At 39.4% G+C, this 22,504-nt stretch overlaps 1 protein-coding gene across 1 annotated transcript in view; it reads right to left on the bottom strand.

Moving 5' to 3' along the window:
• LOC129369470 (zinc finger protein 609-like) overlaps positions 1 to 17,793 on the bottom strand; it is an 89,988-nt gene extending 72,195 nt beyond the window's left edge. The window contains exon 1 of the mRNA XM_055044892.1: positions 17,296 to 17,793. The gene's annotated coding sequence lies outside the window, so the exon portion shown is untranslated. The remainder of the gene's footprint in view (positions 1 to 17,295) is intronic.
• Positions 17,794 to 22,504: the final 4,711 nt, after the last annotated feature.

Raw genomic sequence — 22,504 nt, 5'->3', positions numbered from 1 at the left:
TACAAGTCACTGACCAGTCTTTTCTGAGCTCACCCCCTCCCAAAACAATTTTAAATCTCATCTAACATTTTTTGAGAGCTCGAGACTTGACTGAGAATCAATCATGCATATTCAAAACTTTGCCCAAGAGGATGTGCACACCAAAAAACAGCACGACTATTAGCCAGAGCTGTGATTGCAAAAGAAACACTCCAAAATCCAGTTTGCTTTTATTATATCCGAGAGAGAAAAAATGCTAGCTTGATTGCAGCAGAGCTGTAATCCTAAAAAAACAGTCTATCTTTGATAAAACTCCATTAATCATTAAAAATTTATTTGCGTAGAATATAAACATGACGGAACCACCATAAAGTCACCACTTAACAAGCAATAAACATCATTTAATGTCAAAAGCCAACAAAATCATCAAGTAAATACACATCAAATATGTTGTTCTACTTACTATTAATCAAAGGCCACTTTAAACAGATGGAATTATAATCTTTAATTGAAGAAAAGGCAGTGTTCCGGCTGTTTTGCAGTTTTCTGGAAGTTTGTTTCAGATTAGCGGTGCATAGCAGCTGAATGCTGCTTCTCCATGTTTGGTTCTGGTTCTGGGGATGCAGAGCAGAAGCAGAAGACCCGAGAGGTCTGGAAGGGCGATATAGCAACGACAGCAGATGTCTAAGGTCTTGTGGTGCTAAGCCGTTCAGTGATATATAATTGTGAAACTGTGGCGATGTGCTCCATCGTCCTGGATTTGGTGACAACTTAATGTGTTAGCGCTTCAACCTCTCAATATTTGCTGGTGACATAATTTGTATTTTTAACCAAACCTTCTCAATTGTATAAATACATGAGTGGAGAACTCAGGTATGAAATTAGACTGGGATGTAAGTTTCATCATTTAGTTGCAAAATTAATAAGGTCCATTGGCCTCATACTGCTCATGTGCTGTGCAACAACTGAAACTCCTCTTATCATGCACAACCATATCAATGTCTTTCGTTTTTAAAAGACATGCCAAATTAATGTATAATCATTTCTGAAGGGTTTGCTAGAAACTGAGATGCATTCACATTAGTGCAACAATATAGGAGGACTGTCAAAACAGCAGATACAGTAGATATATATATATACATATAAATGTAACTCAGCCAATTAGTCCCATTGCCTCAGAGGCAATGTAAACTTTCTAAAACTTCTAAATGAGTTATAGTGGCAGTCATCTATTTTTCAGAGCAGCGCTAATGAGGTAAATGTGGGGATGAAATTAGACAAACATCTCGAGGTGACATGTCAGATTATCGTCTGCTGGTTTTAGAAGATGCTGCAATTATGTTGCGTGCTTAAGTCTCTTCTTTTAATGATCACCAAGAAGTTGAAAATATGAAAATAGCAGAACTAACTAGCCTCTTTTTTCCCTCCCTTTTTTAAATCAACCCTGCTTCCTTTGATGGCCATATCTACAGATGAAAAGACTTGCTTCCAGGGATTAGAAAGGCAGCTTTGTCTTAATGTAACAATTATTATCTCAGTCAAACTGAGACAATAATGGGATATGGACTTTTAAAGTAAAATGTCCTCATCTCCCTACATATATGTTTTCCCACAAGAACTTGCACTAGTATTTGTAATAGATAATTGTACTTTTAGGAAAAGAAAAGGAATAAAACTTTAACTGGCATATTTGTTTTCCTGAGAGTATAAAAAATCCAGTGGTGGTGTATTTATAATAGCCTCTATTGGAGCAGATGAAGGGAACATCCACACACAAGCTCTATTGTTAAAATAGAAGAAGAAGAAGAAGAAGAAAAAACTCAGACAAGGTGCCAGATTGATTTTTCCCGAGTTCAAAAGGGCCTGGAGCAGAAACAGGAGCAGCTCCATTAGCATGCTGAGCCCTTCCACTCCACGGCCGTTTCTGAATTACACAAGCAGTCACCAAGATTCTCAGAACACTCCTAATTATCTGAGCTCTCGCCGGTCCATAATTGAATGCAGGTTGATGTGGTAACGGCAGAAGCGTCCGCGGTGGAGCGCTTGTTTGTATTTGTGGGTCAGTTGTAAAGGAGGCTCACTCAGTGGATGGGGGAGTTTAAAGGCTGATTATATATTATTACAGCGTCCATCTGTGTTGCTGGGTTCATTTGTAAATATACCTGTCTGCAGAGAGCTCATAGACATAAAGACAAAAACTGAGTAGCGGAATACAATAGTATCAGAGGAGATATTTCAACTGACACAGATTGGTTTGACTTCTTTCTTTCTCATCACCAAATAGCATTTTTCCTATTTGGTGCAGCCCTCTGATTAGGGCTGCACCAAATATTAGAAATATTAGAGAATCTTGCGATAGCGACAACATTGGCAAATAACAATACTCCTTTCACCTTTGGAGTCTCTGTCCACTGTGGACAGGAACTTAGCAAGTGATAACACTTATGTAACATTATGATAAGTTTGAGCGGTGTATTAAAGCAAACCATTTAGTGGTAGTACCAGCTAAAAAAAAATTGTAAGAGACCATATTTGATCTTTCAATTGGCAAGCTGTAAATAAAACCCATAGTCGTAAAGAAAAATTTGGCAAATATGAAACAGTACAAATGAGCAACGCTGACCTCAAGTCATTTGTCAGAATATTAACACTTAAAAATGTACAAATAAAAAACCTGAACATTTTTAAATATTTAAATTTGTATTAAAAGTCAAAAGCTACAAGAAACTTTGAGTTGAAGTGGTGTTAATGTCTGACCGCTTAAACAATGTTAAGCAAAGACTTCTTCGCTATTAAGTCATTTTTTTAGTGTTAGTCATACACCGAACTCTATGCATAGCCACTCGATTCAAAGCCAGAGCAGCAATTATAACATTCCAGTACAAAATGACACTCCTTCAAGAATTTGGCAGGTCATCGATTGTGACCGAAACATTACAGCGAGACCATCCCTTCATCTCACAAAAAAGAAATGGGAAACACCACCACTGTCAATGTCCCAAACAAAGTAGAGTTGGAAATGAATCTGGTTCAGCCTCACCCTGATCTGCTGCAACATATATATATATATATATATATATATATATATATATATATATATATATATATATATATATATATATATATATATATATATATATATATATATGAATCTGGTTCAGCCTCACCCTGATCTGCTGCAACATATATATATATATATATATTTTTTTTTTTTTTCTGTGAGTAAAAGTTGCAGCAGATCAGGGTGAGGCTGAACCAGATTCATTATATATATATATATATATATATATATATATATATATATATATATATATATATATATATATATATATATATATATATATATATAAACACACAAGTGATATATTGGGCCAATTAAAGAATTACAGCAGGTTTTTTCTAAGGATTGTGTATTAACATAATTATACAAACAATAAATTGAAGCTCATTAGTCAAATCAAACCAATAAAGAGACTGATGATAAGAGTGTATGAATTATGGTGAAAAAAAAAAAAGTTACAAAGTTACCAAGTCCCATCTCTCATTTTTATCTGCAGTATTGAAACATAATGGGGAGATCTTTAGCAGCTCATCAGTCCATTTTCAAAACAGTCTCATATTTAAAATCACTCAGTTGTTTAATAGAAACCAATCTGTGTTTCCAAGCAAGTTTCAGTGGTAGGAATTAGCGGTGAGCTGGGGTCTGCAGGGCTTAGCGAACCGCAAAGGGTGAAACTCTTCCTCACCGTGGAATATGAGCGTGACCGTCACGCCTGACTGCCTCCAGTTAGCAGGACTTTAGCTAGGCCTCCAACACTATTTAATGGACGTTCTCTTGATTGTCCATACCGTGACCTAAAACAGATGCTTTTCGCCTTGCCAAGCAAAGAGCATTGAAGTGTGGTTGACCAGACACATACAGTGGTAGACTAAATGCTTTAGATTCCCATGCAAAATGTTCATGACAAATAGCTCCCCATTTCCCCCAAGTAATAATGAGCAAACCTTTATTTTCTTTAGAATGAGCCAAACTGTTCACTGAACACGGTTTTTAGCTAAGTGAAACAAAAAGGGCCACTATGTCAATAGCCACTTTATGTTAATACTGAAAAAAAACTTTTATATTTCAGCTATTCTGAGGCAAAACCAAAGGAGAAACTTTCAAAGAAAAGTCACAACCTTCATTTAAATGCAGTGAAGAATCTTTATATTGGATAGAAAATGTCTTTACTCAACACTAAGTCCACTGTCCTAAAGAACAGTCGGTATCAAAATGTCCCACAAAAATTGCCATCAATAAAATATGTTGGTTTTTTTATTTGCTCAACAATCAAATACACCAATGCATCATTTCACAAATACTAATGCTAAACCTGTCTGTATGGTGAAATGTCTGTCGGAAATAAATTATCATTATCATTATAATAATGGACAGAAATTGTGATTTAGCATGAAAACTCAATGTTTGCGAAAACTAAAAACCGACAATATGGTTGTTATTCTTTTGTTATTTGACCACCTTGTTTCCAGGGGATTAATATTTAATATGAATATTTTTGAAAATAGGGTTAGATGCAAATATTTTGAGCTGCTTATTGACACAACTGCACTACTTCATCCTACGGGTGTGATGAAGTAGAAAATTTAATGATGTCTATTTTTACAGCAATAGTCTGTTGGTCAGACTCTCTACGTACTTATATGTACTGCAAAAGAAGACTAGTTTTGAACAGTATTTTTATTTTTTTTTGTGCAACAAATAGCACAAAATATTGAACATTTTAAGTCCATATTCTCTATCCCTAATACATACAGAAAAGGTAGAGCTTTAAATAGAACAAAAACTTCCCATTAAAGCTTAGACAGCAATACCAGAACAACCAATCCATTGGCTCAATTCAGCGTATTAGGGTCACATGATCAAAGGAGCGTAATTTGATTGGTTAAAAGCAGATCGACACGCTCAAGTGCTGATTTGCTTTAGCCCAAGTCACATTTATCACATTTATTGATGCATCTTTATAGGTGAAATTTTTGTTTTTTAAATAAGACAAAATTGTCCAAAGCACAAAACATTTTGTGTTATAAATTTAATGTAATCCTAATGAGACTATATTTCTCCCACATATGTGCATCAAGTTGGTTTTTAATAATGTGAGGCCACATTATTAAACTGTGTTGAAACATAAAGAAATGTAATATCCTTAACTAAGGCTCCTTTGTTATCCTGACTCATTAGTAAGAAGGAAGAGTTGTGAAACAGCAAAGCTTGAGGCAAACAAGCAGTCAGTCTCTTGGCAAACAATACTGTGAATGTTTGCAGAGCAGAAACAAACATTTTTTTTTATCTATAATTTATTAGTTACTGGTTTAATTGTGGGTAGGCAACAGTATTCAGTTCAACTGTGGGGGTCTACAAACAAATGGTTACTTTTCTCTTTTAGAATCTATTCTCATGTTCGCTTAAAAACCAGAAAAGCGTCACAGAGAAAACGGATCCAAATTACTATAGAGTCAGAAGTCTATGAAAAGACACCAGGCAAGTACTGAGTGAATAATATACTGGACTACTGTTTGTACCATGGGCAGCTGTACTGCTGCCATGTGAATGTCTAACCAGAGAAAGGGCATGGCCGACCATTAACCCCAAATATCTGCCTGCCTCTCTCCAAGCAGCTGCACAAAGAGGCAGAGCCACAAAGAAGCAGAGCTTCCTGCTGTATCAACGCTCTGACACTTCAAGTCCCAGCAGCAGTGCCACATTTCAAAAATGACATCGACATGGAACGCAATAATTTAGACCCAATTCATCAGTGACCAGTCATAACAGTCCGAACTTTTAACAGAGCATTTGCAGTCCGAATGGCTTTATTTTATTTTATTTTTTCTTCCTCTCACTCCAAACGCAGTGAGTAGAGAAGCGTTATTTTGCAACTGAAATATTGCTCGTAAAAAGCGCACAAGCTGACAATAACAGCTGACAGTAAGTGCTGACATGTGTACACACTCAATCACTGCTGGCATTTGAAAGGCAGGAAAATGTGCGTCAGGGAGCAGAGGATGGCACGCTACATCTCAGTCATGATAAAACACCATTTTTAGTCCCACTCTGAACGCCAATAAAAATCAGACACATGTATTCGTGCCTTAAGGCTTTCTGGAACCAGCTTCCTTTAGGTGCACAAGCACCACAATCTTTCAGTACGTTTCAGCACCTTGATGATGTCACAACCAGATGATGGTAATATAAGAAGAACGATTTCTTGGAGCTGTGTCCCTTTTATTTTGAACATAGAAATAGGGAATCAAATGTTCTGAGAAAGGCAAAATTGATTTGGCTGAACTTTTCATGACTTCTAGTAAAAGAAATTATCTGGACAAGCTTTGGATCTACAGAAAACAGTGATGCACAACAGAACACAAAAATATGAGACATTATACTTGACCAGCTGGTAGATATTTGCTTCAGTCATTTCACCATATTTTCTTTGTCTGAACATCTCTCTGCAGGTCGCATCATTTCAGACTCCAAAAATTTGAGCACATGACAGAAACTGCAAGCATACAAGACAGCGAAGAGATAAAGTCGTAGTGCACCTACTTTAATGACCTGCCAGCAAGTGGCTCTAAAAACTCTCCCATGTGGATTTTTTGAGTGAAAGAAGACAACCCGAGCTAAGTTAGCTGGTTTTAGTGTCGGTGAAGGTGTGGAACAATATCTCCAATAAGGTAGAGGACGACATTTACGACCCAGGTATTCCAGCTGTCAAGTAATAAACTTGGAGTAAGATGGCGTTGCATAAAAAGGAGGGTCAACATAAAGCAACCTTAAATCAGTGTTTTATCCTTTGCAGCTTTTGACCTATGAATCGTGATGGATTTGGAAATGCTGGGAACTGTTGTTAGAATTTACAAACAGATTAGGGCTGAGAGGAATGGTTTAGAAATAAAATCAGATTTTCTTTCATACCAAACCAGATTTCCGTCAACTTACCCTCACATTTATTCCTTAGAAAGTGATTACAAAGGACAGAAAATATATAGTTTAAAAAAGGCTTTTATGTTAATTCCTTCTGTGAGTTGACTTGAAATAAAAGTAGCAGTAAAAAGAAGAACACACTTGTCGAACAAGATGATGGTTCCAAGAATCAAATCTTCAAAACGAGAACATTTTACCAATAAAACAGATTTTTCACTCAGGCCTAAGACAGATACTCATGTTTACCATTAGTACTCACTAAAATTGGATTCTAAAGGCCAGGTTAAAATCTAGGTAAATTAAGACTCTAGGGAAAAAGTGGGCAAAATCTAAACTAAGCAAATATTTATGTAGACATCACAGTTGTTCAACATCTTCTCGGCTAAAATGAAGAAGACTACAGAAGGAAGTTTCTTACAGAGCATGTCAGTTTGATGTTTCACGCCTGCTTCGGTGAGTAATCATGCTCTGCAGATGTTCTGCCATCATGAAATGGGTTTTTACAAGATCAGGACGATTATAAAATAATAGAGAGTAAAACAAAGTTTTTAGAAATCTGGTCAGTTTTATACACATCGATTGGCAAAACTCATTAAAATAAATCTTTACAGTGAAAAATAAACTGGTTTAAGTGTATCTGGGTTTGAAACTAACATTACGTAGCCACAAAATGGAAATCGTGAAGTAGAAATGGACGGGTATAAAAATCAGGTTTCAGAGTCGGCAAATGAACCCAGACGATTCACACCGATTAAAAGCATTCACCACTTAAAACGTAGCTTTGGTTTACCGAATGGTGATCTGAGGATGTTACTGAGACGCAATGTGTGAATTGAAACATTTAGGTTAAACTGAGGTGACTGTTGCCCACCACTAAATGTCTAAGTGCCCTCAGGCAAGACAAACAAAATAGTGTTTTATGTGCATCAGTGTGCATTTTGCTCTGCAGATGGGTAACTGACCAGCAGAGCAAACTTGAAAGGACTATATAAGTGCAGTCAATTTAGCTTTGTAACAGCTCATTGGCAGTGGATGTTTGCTTAGCCTGAGCTTTCATTCATCACCTCTGAACTCTCTACTGTGAACAAATGGAGTCAGAAACACCTGGAGCTGCAAAATGGTTATAAAGTACAATTAGCCTGCATCACTAAGGGCAACACCGCATGTTTGCTTAAACATATTTACCTTATTCAGGCATCTGACGGCCCTGTTCAAACAACTGCTGCCACCGTGACCACCGTGTCATCCATTACAAGGAGATGCACAACACCCTTCCCCCTCGCCATAAAACAGCAATCCAGCTCTGAGTGGACAGTCACACTATGACCCAAGAACACTAAAGAAGCACAAATTTGCTTGTTTTATCCTCTGACTGTCACTAGTATAAACAAACTTTTATCCGTCACATCTTCCATCAACCTCCCCCGTTCTGAAGGTCTGCCTGCTCTCAGTTTCTCCGGCGTCAAACTGCTTGTCGAGTTGAGATTCAAAGCTAACAGGTTGCCTCTGTGACTTTGCATTCCTCCAGTTTGCGCCAACATCCAATCTCGTTTCTGAACAGGTTGCAGTGACGCGGGATCGTTTCAAGTGTGACATATTTTGACACGTGATCGTCCAAGTATTTCTCTTCACGGCCATAAACAGCGAAGCTGAGTTTACGTTCCTCTGGAGAGATTTGAGTCTCTCGCTCTCCAGCAAACACTAACAACCTGAGAACTACTTTATAGGTATAATTTTAGTAGACAATTTAGACTGTTGGCTGTAAAAATACAGCTAGCTCACAAAAAGAACATCTTGTACTTTTTCCGTTGTCGTTTTTCAAGGCTTATTAACTGTTGGTATGATTACAAACCCTTTTTATTAAAAAATGTGTTTTGTCTTCAAACTAAATCTCAACACAATAGGGAGGGAGAAACTGAAGGCTTAATAGAAACAGACAGAGCTGCTCAGTTTCGGCTTTTATTGTCGTCCATGTAAATTCCTCGTCATCACATCAGCACAAATCTGCCGTTAGTTGCTGAGTGCACTAAAAACACAAGCACGTTATTTTCAAACCAGTCGCTGCAGTCTAAATCGCTCACATTAAAGCTACAAGATTGCTGCTCTAGCTGTTTAGACAAATGTCCACACTGCAAATGTTTTTATCATGGCCAATAAGCTTCATGATAATGGCACTGAAGCCAAAAGAAAACAACATGCACTCCCCGCAGCTACGCAGCGTGATCTGTCCAAATCCATTAGGTTGTTTTTTTTCTCCCCCCTCTGAACTGTTGCTTTATTTGCTTGTATAAGGTCTTTACTCCTGAGATTAACTGTTCTTTCTATTGATTTCCCTCGGCTGAGGAACTGCGTGATGCTGTTTATCACGGCATGGCACACGTTTCTAGTCCAAATGAAGGTTTCTGTTCCATCGCCGTGATAGAATAATGAGGAATAGAGGAAAGTAATGACAACTTCCTGCAGTTTTATTAGATATGACGTTCGTGATGACTGTCTCATACGGACAGAGGGAAGAAGTCAGAGAGAACATGCTAACTTCATACAGAAGTTAGCATGAAGAGTTTGTAGCACGCTGCTACAAACTGTGCCACATTTCACTTTGGTTTTTAAAGGAATTATCCCTCATTTTGGATAATAAAATTACAGTTTATCAAAAAAAAAATACGGAAAATTAGCTTTCCATTCTTTGTTCCTTAAACCAAAGATAGACACTTATGTTTAAAAATGATGCACGGTTATTCTCAATTATTTTATCAATGCTTAGATTGTGTCGTTAGCAGAGTACTCTAGCATTTCTTACAATATTACAGATACAAAATGAAGATAGAAATACTTTTTAGATATTGATTATAAGCAAACACTGCAACGTCTATTCTCAGAACGCCCCCCTGGCTCTCTGCTACGCTAAAGCTAGCTTCCCACAACGGAATCTGTTGTGAATGCTCATGCTAGTTAGCATAGCCACCAATGACGGCAGATAGACAATTTTCTGTAACTTTAAGCTGTTTCTCCATCATTGGCGCATGATAGACAGCGTTAAGATCCGCCCCCTGGACCTGATTGGTTGTTTCTGAATTGGACGGCTGCACTTCTGCAGATGCCTCTATAACGAGAGGAAGAAGGCATAGGAGCTCAATTTGTTTCACAAATTATCTGTCTCATGTAAAACTGTCACAACATAGTGGCAGTTTCAATAAACAAGTAAAAAAAATAAAATGTTAATAAACGTTGCATACAGCAGCTTCAAGCCAATCAGATGCGTTTTACATTCCACTTTTCTTCCCATTGAGCCTGGCATGCAACACTATATTCTACTCTGTGCCTTTTACCGCGTTGCTTCAGGTGACATGCAGTCAGAACATTATAACAGCTTTCTTAAACGAGTTAAGTGTCAAAGAACGTGCTGAAGAAAGAACTTCACTCCTCTTATCATTGCTGAGTAAGTGTAACACTGATAAGAGTCAATTTGATCAACTTCACTGTAGCGTCCAACCAGGTCTCAGCGATCAGCGTTTGCCTAATCCTAAATGACTCGAGTTGGTGCTTGGAGCAAAACAAATCCTGATTGGGACATCTGTGCTACGGATGGAAAAATGAAATAAATGACAAAATTACAGCTCCAGATTTTATTCTATTTTGTTTGTGTAGTGACGTGAACATCTTTCTTCCTTAGCTAACCCATGTGTGGGCACAAGCTGCTTTGATAAATATAGCTTTTTAGGTAAACCGATAAGCCATAAAGCATTTGTTTCAACATGTGCTGCGAGTGAGATGAATACAGACTGACTTCCTAAACACCAACAGATTTTTACTAAAAACAGACCTTATTTTTCCAGAGGAATTCAAGTTCCAGCTAAACATCCTTCTTCTGCTATGAATGTGTAATTTGCGGATGTTCTCTAATTTACTCATCAATATCACAAGTGAGGCTGGTGTCATCTGAGAAGCAAGCGTTATTTATTTTTTTTAGCCTCTTTGATTCGGCAGATGACAGTGGATTCTGCGCTATGATTAGGGCGACAGGGACAGATCCTCCCACACGCTGCCGCCGTGCTACAGTATTGATGTGCTCTGAGGCATTCCCGCACATCACTTCTTCAAAGCCCTTTTCATGCTCTACACTAAGCTCGACACACACATGCAAAAAAAACCAAAAAAAAACATCTTTATAAAAGTGCTGTGACATTTTCCTCCCGAATTTGAGAGGACACTAAACTGCTTTCTTTCAACAAACTAAACAGCTTTCTGCAACAATCGTTTAAGTGGAATATTCAATTAATTAAGTGGAGATGAAAAATTACCATACGCGAGTTGCAGGGAAGAAGATAATCAGTGTCAGAATCAAGTGAAGCACGGCTGAGTAATGAGGTCATGTTGCTTATGAGAGGATGAATGAAGACGGTATTGAAAGCAGCGGCGTTTTAGACACGTTAAAGCGATTAACGCTGCAACGACGACAACAACAAAAAGAAAGGGGGGGAAAAAAACAACCAACTTGAATGGCTTTTCTTTCTAAGAACACACACGGCGCGATACTTAAAACCAAAGGCAAATGAGACAGCGTTTCTGCTGCACTAAACACTGCGCACACAGGCCATAAAAGACAATATCTTTATAGCCAGTGTGGGGGGAAGAGCTGAATCTAACCTGGGCTCTCATCCCAGGAAAAGATGGATCACCAGTTTCATGGCAAAAGCAGCAACTGTGCAACAAGCACTCAGTGTTCTTTTTTTCTGCTGTAACTGGCAATTCACAAATTAGAAATCTAATCAATGCTGCAGAAACGACTGCCGAGTTGCATATTCCTTTACAGCTTCACGGCCATATACTGTACGGCCGACAAAATGGGAGGCATGGAAAAATAGAACAAAGGATTTAAAACTGCCCCACTCAACAACAACATAGAATAAGAGGTGAAGATTAGCTAAATTAAAAGTACAGTTCTTATTCCTACTTTTCTCTGATGAAACGTTTTGTCTCGAGCTCAAGAGTATATACTGCAGTGGGCAGACAATAGGTTGTAAAGACACTAAACCGAACTGCATTTAGCCTGTAGATCTATACCATCACAAACATTTCTGGAACCATTTTGCCTTCAAGAACAGTAGTAGTATTTGTGTACTTGTTTATTACAAACTTTTTCACAGACAATTTGTCTATTTGCGGATATCTAAAACATTTAAAACACAAATGCAGCTTTGGAAGATGAATGTTAGGTCAGTTGTTAAATTATTGGCTGGAGTTTGCAAAACAGCCAATCCAGAAATGGTATGCATTTTCCCTTTCACTGATTGGCTGTGACCCCAAGAGGAAAACTGTGGGTGCTAGCTCTTATGGTAGCGCAAAGATGTTTGGAGTTTTAAATGCTAAAATAGGAAAGCAAAAGCATCTCAAGAATCTGTGGATTTTAGCTGTTCAAATAATCACAACAAGCAGGTTAAATATATATCAGATGAATAATTTGGATTTTTGCCTGAACTCATATGAACAAAATGTCTGCATCACTCCTAAACAGTCGATATTTTTAAAAGCCCCACAGAAACAGCCAACTCAGTTTCAACTTTCACAACGAATTGCATTTTGGCATGGCGACCTTAAAGCTATATCAACCGACTGGGAAAAAACTGGATTGAAATCCAAAAACTCTTATTATTACTCCATCTCCACCAAACTCAACTGTATTTATTTCTGTAAAAATATGCAGTAAAGCAACAAATACACATAAATTAAGACAAAGAATTCTTATTCAACACAAAGTTTAACAAACATAAAAAATGTCGGGTAATAAACTTCCTTTGGACACCAATAAAAAATAACTGAAGAGATCAAATATGAATTAACGGTGAATAACCTTTAATACTCATCCCTGAACATTGCATGCTTGTAAAAAAAAAAAAAGAAGAAAAAAGAAAAAAACCTTGTATTTTGAACGCCAACTGAATTATGCATCTTGACATTTACTAACTGCAGCAATTTTATGAACAAAACAAAGACAAAAAGGTTATATATTTAGACCAAAAATGCATCAATTCCCTTATTTAAAGCTAAATATTAAAGAGCTACTGACATCCCTGAAGGTATTTGAAAGTACCATCTAAATTAGTGTGCTCAAGCCAAATCCTTTCTTAGCTTGCCTTTAGTTGGTGTGTGGCCATGAGATGATGGCAGTCTTACAAAGCCAACATAATCCTCCTGTCCTGGACTAATCTAATGCCTAAGACCTCTAAACAAACATGGTTAAACTCCCTTATTCCACTGTGTCTCTTTTGATATACAACCCAACGCAGAACAGGTTCTGTACTGCAAAAATCACCGCTGAGCAAGTTGGGGAGAGGCATTCCACATTTGAGGAAACGTACATTTCACAAGCGAAGATATGAGAAAAAGGCAGAAAGCCATTATACTATCACTTTTACATTCAGCTCCCAACAGCTTGTTTGTCGCCAACGTTAAACTGTCGAATAAGACGGGGATTCGCTCGAGTCACGTTGCTGGTGTTCAACGCCGAGTGCTAAATTTCTCCTCACATCTGATGGCTCTGTTAGACTCATAAAAATGTGTCTGGCAAATTACTACGAGCACACATTACTTCTATAAAAAAAAAAAAAAAAGAAGAACCATTTCTGCTGAACAGAAAATGAAAAGAGAGTCGGACAAAAACAAACCTGCTCTCTTGACAGTAGAGAAGGAGGCTGAGAAAAATAAAAGAAAACCACGACTGCTGAGGTGAGCCAACGGGAAGAACCACCAGACCTTCAATATGAATGAATTCAATTTTAGGGCAAATCCTCTGGGCCTCATGTTGGGATATTACCATCTTTCGTATTGATTCTAGTATGACAAGAGAGGAGGAATGTGTAATAAATCTGAAGATAAAACACCCTTGTAAGTAGAAAATCAATGACAGACAAGTTGGTAAAGAATGCATACAGATTAACCACTCCTAAAGCTTCTGCAAACAGCTTTAGTCATTACAGGTACAACAACTAAATGACACTCATTCCTGTAAAGCTGTTGTGTTGCTCTTCACACTGAAGCAGTTTATTTGGTCAGATGACTCACTGCAATTGATATGCTCTGCACTTTGCAGTGGAGAGATCTCAGATTTATCAATTATTTATGCTTTTTATGTTCTCAAAGCCGTGTGTGGATCTCCACTGAGGCCACATTTCCTGTATGTCTCAGAAAATTGTTTTCTGAACGAGATCCTAATTCTGATCTCTGCAAAAAAGCAAAAGCTAAAACTAAACCGCGGGTCTGGTGCTAACTGACTGCTATGCCAAGTTCTGCCAATGTGTTACCAAGACTAGTTAAACGCTCGCCGCACATTAGCTCTGCGTGACACACAGCGTGACAGGGTGTGAACAGTTCAGTGGGGTGGATTCAATTCTTTTATGTTTTTTTGGTCCAGTAGGACAAGCCAACAGACTAAACATATAGCCGTGTGTAATTATGTTATTAGCCAACAATGCAGCGAGCTCAGTGAGAACAATTAAACTTCTTAACGTTCCTTTTATTGCTTTGGGAGCTTGTGGATTTATATACACAAACAAGAAACCACTCAAACAGAAAAAAAAATTAAATAAAATACACTTTCACACATTGTGTTCTCCTTGAATGGCTTGGGTGTATGATGAAACTCCTGGGCTAAGTGTTGGCTCTTCTTTTAAGGCAGGCACTTCAAACGTTTTAACAGATCTTTTTATGTTTTTCTGAGGATGAAGATATTTCTTGAAAACAAGTCATTTTGTAGTTTTGCAGTCTTTTGACTTTTTTTTAACTGTGTGTCAGGCAGTAAAAGAAAAACAAACAAAAAAGAACGCAACAGGGTTTGATTACACAATTGCTTTGAGTAATTTTTCTAACTCTATTTCAAGGAATTCAGGTAATGAGAGTTTAGTAGATAATATCTCCCACAAAGTTTCCTACAGAAAACCTGCAAAGCCCGGTGAAAGGGATGCTAGGGCAGTCCACCAGTGTGCTAAAAAATGTTCAACAATTCAGAGATACAAAAGCAGGCATCATAAATCGGTAAGAGTGTGTGAGGGCGACAGGGTGGTGAAGGGACGGCACAATTGGTGCACACACAACCCCACGCCCAGTTCAACTATAAACCTAGCTTAATCCGTCTTTGCTGTCTCTGGTGTAAAAAGCACCGTTTTTAAAAGCTTGGTAGAGGGGCAAATAAAGCCTGGTGGCCCGCCAGGCTTATAAAACACTGAGGGGGAACATGTTCCAGTAAGCAGTCTGTCAGTTATTTTGGTTTCACCAGTGAGAGTAAATCATATTTCCATCATTTAACATGTAACAGTGATAACAACAAAGTTTTCAATAACAAAAGAAATTCTGTCATTCCTCAGAATTGACCACTTTTATGCTTATCTTCATTCTAAATCTAATTAAGAAACTGAGATATGGGAGAAATAAACTGAGACAAAATTGTTATTTAATTACATAATTAAGATATGTTTTGTTTACAGTTACAAAATGGAAACACGTTGATACAGTCATGGAAAACTAATATCCCAAAAATGGCAAATAGACAAATTTAACAAGAATCTGTGCAAACAATGGTATATTTAAAAGGGATTTTTTGAAAAAAACAAAACAACAAACACACAAAAACAAAGATTGAACTCAACTTCTGTGTTGACCAGACTTTATTGTGTTGTAATTGGGGGCTGGTTATTTAGTCCCTTTCCCATTTTAAACTTTTTACAGAATGCATTATTTCAGCCTATAGTACTTCATAAAAGCCTACTGAGCGTGTCAATTCATACTCACACTAGAGACGCTTTCTTTTGTGTTTCAGCAACCGCTGACTACGTAATTTGTTATCAACTCTTATCTTATGTGACTTCAATAAACAATGTCTAATAATTAGGTAATTTAAACCATTACGCATGCCAAAGGTCATGTACAAAATGGCGGTGTGTGGGTTTGAAATGGGGAAGAAACTGGTGGAGGAGAGAACCGAACTGAAGGACAGTACGCCATTACATCCTCTCCAAATAAGACAAATGGATTTCTTATTTGGAAATAAACAGCATTTGAGGTGTTAGTACGGTACTATTGAGTCCTGGTTGTTTCATACCCAACGTTTGGGAGTGTGAACTGATCCCACTTCCTGCAGCACGTTTTTTGTACCAACCATGTGTCAATTCCTGACCAATAGGGAGACATCTTGTACTGGCTTTGGCGACTGCCAATTTAAAACAATGTCCTTCAGTCCTCTGCAAGCAAGAAGTAGGAATGTGACACCAATAAACAATATCTACCAGCTAGAGCTGGGTTAGACTTATTGTGCCTTAATAAAAAGCCCTAAATGATCAAATTTCAGGGTCAACTCAAGCGGTCCAAAATGGGCATCCAAACAAAACAAAACAAAAAAAAAAACGACCTCCATGCACAAGTAAATAAAGCAGTCTGCAAAGGTTCGACAACAACAACTGGTAAACGACAAAACAGAGAAATATAGACATGAAATGGGTGACAACCTGGGTGAAGGGCTAACCTGGACTTTTAGAAGTTTATCAAAGCATCTTATTTAAGTTTGGGGTTATGGTGGTTTAGTTCATGCAGCAGGTCAAAACACTAACACAGTGATCAAGTTCCTCGACTCCCAGACACTCAAATCACCAAAGGAACATTGACCTAAATGCCCAAATGCAATTGTTTAACCACTCGCCTCCATTTTGTGGCATTTAAAGTTTCATTGATAAGGACTTTATTTGAAGGCACGACCCATGCCAGGAGGAACCCATGTCCACCCTACTCTTCCAGCTGGCCCGGCTAAAGAAAGGAAACATGTGGAGAGAGTATATGAAGCCTTTCATTTTCTGTTTTTCTGTGGGTCTGTTCCACTCAGGACCCCCTGGGGTCCCACGGCTCTTACTCTGTCCTGCTAACACTTCACCACAGCAGCGTTTCCACACGTAAAGGAGCAACATGAGCGACTCAGGCATGTGTGTTTCTTTCTCTTTTTACAGTTAATAAACGTTATTGTCCCCAGAGGGGGGATAACCGACTGTAGCTCCTCCAGCTACAGAAATGGAGTTAGCAGTTGCCCAAACGTAGCAGCTCGTTTTTAGCCATTTGCAGGACAGCTGAAAGCCTCAGAAATAAGCCAGCGGGACTGAGTTAGCTTGGCGTAATGAGCTAACTACCGTGAGAGTGAGGTTAGCAGGCTGGCACAGAAACACAATGAGCTCAGAGTGCAGTCAGCCCAGGCTAGCTGCTGCATGCTGTGGTACAGCTAGCCTCCTAACGTTAAATGGCTAACGAGTCGCAGCAGTGTTAACGATGACAGAAAGGGGTTAAAAATGGGACAAACTTACCGACTTAACTAAACAATCCTATTCCTAGCCGCTCTCCGTCCATGGCGGTGCGCGCTCCGTGTAAAGGACAGAATCAACGTGCAGGCAGGCGGCTGAGTTTGCAGCAAAAACCTCTGAGTACAAGCTGGAGCTCGAGTAGAAACCAGTGGCAGCGCACTCCCCCAGACACCCAACACAAGAGAGGAGGGGAGGCCAGCGATTCACTGGACTTCTGCCATCACACTTCGAGACACCGTCCGCGGCGAAAACAACCGAGTCCCGGGCGCATTTTCACCGCTGCCTTCCCGAGCCCCGAGCGAAGCGGTCCGTCGGTCGCAGGCTTCTGCAAGTGAATCCCACGGTGAACGGCTTTCCATCCAGGTTAATTCCTCCGCGTTCGCCCGTTTGTGAAAGAGAGCACCGCGTTTGCTTCTTCGTGTGGGAACCGATACAATGTAGTCAAGCAGCAGCAGCGGGAGCGACTAGGAAATCCAGGAGAGGAAGGTCGGATTGGACTGTTGCGCTCGCTCTCTGTCTCTCTCTCTCTCTCTCTCTCTCTCCGCAGCTCCTCGGAGCGAAAGGAAAAGGTGGAACTGGATCGACCGGACCGCGATTTTAACGAGCCGGTTTTTCAGTGGGGAAACGTCCACCATTTGATCCCAGCAGCAGCAACCATGAGTTGACACACACAGCGCCGTGTGTGTGCTGACGTCTGGGGAATGGAGCTAAGATTTTCGAAGTACTGGGGTCACGAGTTCAAGTTGCCTCAATCCCCAGTTTTGAATTTGTTTCGCACCTCTGACCCGCAAGGTCAACAATGTCAGTCAGTGTGAAAGTTGTATGTTTTTTCGCTCTATGTATTAGGAACAACAATCATAAACATTAGATGAAATGACACAAAACTGACTGACATCACTTGATTAAGCCTATGAAACTGGAGACTGCGGCACGTAAACATTAATGCAGACGAGTCAGTCAGAGGTCAGTCAGTCAGTCAACCCATTTTCTCTTGATTGCCACTGACCTGTCAAATTCTGATTTCCATAAATGATCAAAATGGCTTGCTTGCAGGTACATAATAGAGTTGGTGTAGCAAGTTATTTTATTATTAGCCGTTTATGATGCTGATCTGTTGGCTGTGATATGTTCATTAAATATTCCTCCAAAAAAATTAAATTAGACATTTATACATGCAGGAATATTCTTCAAAAGATTTGGCACATCGTTCAGTTCTCAAATTAACACCTGGAACCAAAATTAATGAAATGGGTGCTAAAAGAATATTATGATAAAAGGAATATTATGTCTATTTCATACGTATTTGATGAGCAAAATCAATAAAAACAGCAACAGAGTCGTGCATAGAAATTTTAGGGGGCGCAGGTGCTCAAGAATAAAATAATGGTGCCTTGTGTGGCACAAGGAACGACTTTAGCATGAGATTTATTACAAGCCACACAATGCACTGCAAAATCTAAAGGTAAAAAATCAGAAGGGCACTTCTAACTTAATAAGACAAAAGAGCCTTTTTATACTTAACCAGGTAAACACTAGTAGATTATTAGCAGGCGTTACTGGCTGCTATAATCTGTATGCACTCTTGTGAATATGGGAATTTTTCTGCCAGTAGTCGGCTGTTAGGTGTTTTAATTAAAACATTGCTCTTGTTGACCTTTTCCATGCAAGTTAAAGCGGCCCATTGGAGTGAAGAACTTGTATCATAATGATAAATGGAGTGTCACGCCGGAGGGCAGGGAGACGACAAATTCGTCATCCTGCTCCTCTCATCAATGGCTCCAAATTAAAAACAAAACACGACAAAAAAAAAAAAACCCCAAAACAAAACGTAAGGCAGGTTGAAGATTTTGAAAGTTCTCGTGTTTCATTAGAAAGCTTGCTGGACGTCATCCCATTTGATTTGGAGATGAATAACTCGGAGGCCTCAACGCTGAGGTCAGAACTTGATCAAACAAACTGGACGTGCATACAGTCCTGTCTGAATTCAGCCGTGTTCTCAGTTCAGTGGAATAAATCTGTTAGCAAACAACCAAAGGGGAGCGCGAGCCACAGGGGGGGTGGAAGAGTCATAAAAAAATCATGTCAACAATAAGATCCTTCCAGATCTGTCACAGTTTCAGCTCTCATAGCTCTACAGATAACCTTTCATGTTTACGAGCCTCAAACGCTGCAAACGGCTTTGAGTCGTTGTCTTGCTCAGCGCCGGTTTCCCTGGCAACTAGGATATGATAATGTTGCCTTTGACATGACAGAAGGAATCATCTAGCTAACAAACAGAGACAACAGGCGCAGGGAGGGCTCGGGGAGAGGAAGGGGAGGGGGCTGAATTAATGGACTCATTTTCACACAGAGGGAGACACAGCAGCAGCGGCGGCGGCGGCAGCTACTCACCATCCTCCATCTTCCTCTATTGCCTTCCATGCATTCCTGCTGGCAGGCACACTCTGGCTTTCCCAAGGGAACAGCCAGCCTCCATTGGCAGGCCAAATAACAGTCAGTGGCCGGCGGGGACCAGAGGGGACAGAAATCTGATGATGGCTGCCCTTCAAGGCTGCGGCTCCAAAACCGAGCATGAGCGTCCTGCCATCTAAAACCTGAAATGAACAGGCTGCATGGACGCCATGTGTTTTCCATCAGTGAAAAAAGAAAAGAAGGGGGCTAATCAGCCAGCCATGTGGAATCACAGAGGGGTTGGCTCGCTTCATGTGATCTTCTTTCCATTACTCCATAAAAGAGACTGTAAAACCTTGAAGCCCATCTGAAAGAGACTTAATCTTCAGTACTTTTGAAAAAGAAAAGAAAAAAAAAAGTGTCAAGTAACCGTCTCAAAGCACATTCATAAACGGCAGGGGGGGAAAAAATTCCTCCTTTTCCTAGACTATGTGTAGAGCACCGAAGACGCGAGTTAAAGAGAGCGTCGTTCCAGGAACTTAACTGCTGCGGTTCATACTAAAGTGTTCACCATATTCTAGTTGACCTTAAATTTATTCCTCCTACTCCACCGCAGGACGAACTTGTTTTTGTCTGGGGTGAAATTTAGTCACCAGAGCTGTCATTTTCTGCTCCTTGCAACTGCAGAAACATGGCATGTAATGTCATCACGTCTGTGTTCTTCTCGGTTAAGTTAGGTCAAGCCTTTTGTCAGCGTTACGGACCGGGAAGCAGGTCCAGGTTCTGGTGTGTGAGCCGTCTGACATAACACTGATTGTTCGTTGCAAGTGTTTTCCTACCAGTCTGGTTCCAATGGCTTTGGTACCAAAAAAAAAGGATACTTACTGGGCCACAGTAAATGACCCGTTTTCTAGAGGTGAGTTTTCATGAAATCGACAACTATCAAGTGTTTAGAGCTTTGATGTAACAATGCTTTACAAAGTTACAGTTCCAGAACTGCGAGACTTTCCAGTGACAGGCATACAAGTATGTCTGGAGTATGCCTGCAGCTAGCCTGACTAATTAATTGGCTATTATTAGCTTGTTGTACTTGTTGCGCATGAATGTCAAAAAGCATTTGACAGCTACAACAAAAAAGCAGGCGTCGTCACTCAGTGAAATAAAATCTAAAAGGCAATAGATTGCTAAAAATCAATGTGTCACGTTTTGTTAGCAGAAGCAATAGCATGTAAGATAAATGCTTGGGGTGGTGTGGTGAACGTTTTTGAGCTTCCCATGATGTCATCGCGTTAGACTGTTGTTCCCTCATCAAAAACGTAGCTGGAGTGTCGCTTTGATTCTCTCACGCATGTTTGAGGAATCCTTAAATCTCCTGTGGTAACCTTTCGAGGTTGCCGGAATCGTTTGCTCTCACAAAGCGCACCTATTTCCACAGATCCATCTGACAGAGCGCTTCTCCTCCGTATCTCTCCACCAAGCTCCTCCAGACTAGCGGCAGCAGCAATCAGCAAACACCTGGTGGAAATACGTGTCTGCTGAGCTGATAGTGCAAATTACTTCTCACTGTAATGCTCCTAAGGACGGCCATTAATGAAGAAGCACTGTTGTGACGACATGCTGAAAGCAGCAGCTTCTTAAAGAGACAGAGGTCCGATTTCAGGGCGTCAAATTAGGAAGTCAGATTTCTTTTAAGTTATGTTTCGATATAGCTATGTTCCATCGTACCAATACAATAAAACTGCAATGTTTTGATCAAGGTTGTAGGATTCTTCTTCAAATTAATTTCCTTTTTTTTTGGTCAGTAGTATAATTTGAGACAAAACTATTAAAACACTGAGCTTTCACATAAATAAATACCACTAGCTATCTCTCATTTTCCCACTTTTTGTTAATGTAACCCTTCAGAAGAGTACAAAAGCTACTTCCACAACCATTTAAGAATATATATATATGAATGGTTTGTTGTCCATTTTATGAACACTCATATCACAAAGTGGTGTTCATAAATCCTGCTTGAAACAGGATTTATAAATCAATCCTATTTGCAGATATTCTTTTAAAGAAATACCGGTCATGGAAAATGCCAGCCTGCAGAGTACAGACTATTAGAGAACGACGACTGTTTACAACAACATTTATTATAAATTAGATTGGTGAGAGAGTAAGCTGTCAATCTGAAGTGATAACTAGATAATTACAGGGATTTTGCTCTCTCTCGCTCGCTCTGCACTTTGAGGATCTACAGAAATGCAGAATGCAACAGAGGGAGGATGAGACTTGTGAAAGACATATTTTAAGTGATGTTTTCACAAAATCAGTCAAGAACTGGTTTAAACACCAGCAAATTTTTAGTACTCCCCCCACCCCTCAAGTAAACACGACTGGTCAGAGTTAAAGTAGTCAGAGTAAAAATATCATAACGCAGTGTAAGAAACAAATCTGAACTTTCAAAACCAAAATGGAAAAAAATACAAAATAAAACAACATCCTCCAGCAACATTCTAGTTTTATGGGATATTTACTTTGGTTTTTCCACAGGGAATAATCTGGAGATGAAAAAAGTCCAAACTGGCTTGTTAGTTTGGATTGTTTTTATTTATTTATTTTTTTCAAACTCATAAACGCGGCCCTGTGTTGCCATCTCGCCGGCGGTGACAGGTAAGTAATAATCATGACATCAAACAGTGTGTAAGTCACGCAGCCAGGCCACTCACCTGTCATTCAACAAGGTCACGCCCTGAATAACACGCAGCTGTAAAAGTGTGTCGCTCACAGAGCTGCACAAGAAGACAATGAATGACCGAGACTAAACCATCGTCTC

This window comes from Poeciliopsis prolifica, unplaced genomic scaffold (assembly GCF_027474105.1).
Source record: "Poeciliopsis prolifica strain line A6 unplaced genomic scaffold, Auburn_PproV2 SCAFFOLD021, whole genome shotgun sequence".
NCBI classification, from domain to species: Eukaryota; Metazoa; Chordata; class Actinopteri; order Cyprinodontiformes; family Poeciliidae; genus Poeciliopsis; species Poeciliopsis prolifica.
This window is presented reverse-complemented; position numbering and strand designations above follow the sequence as displayed.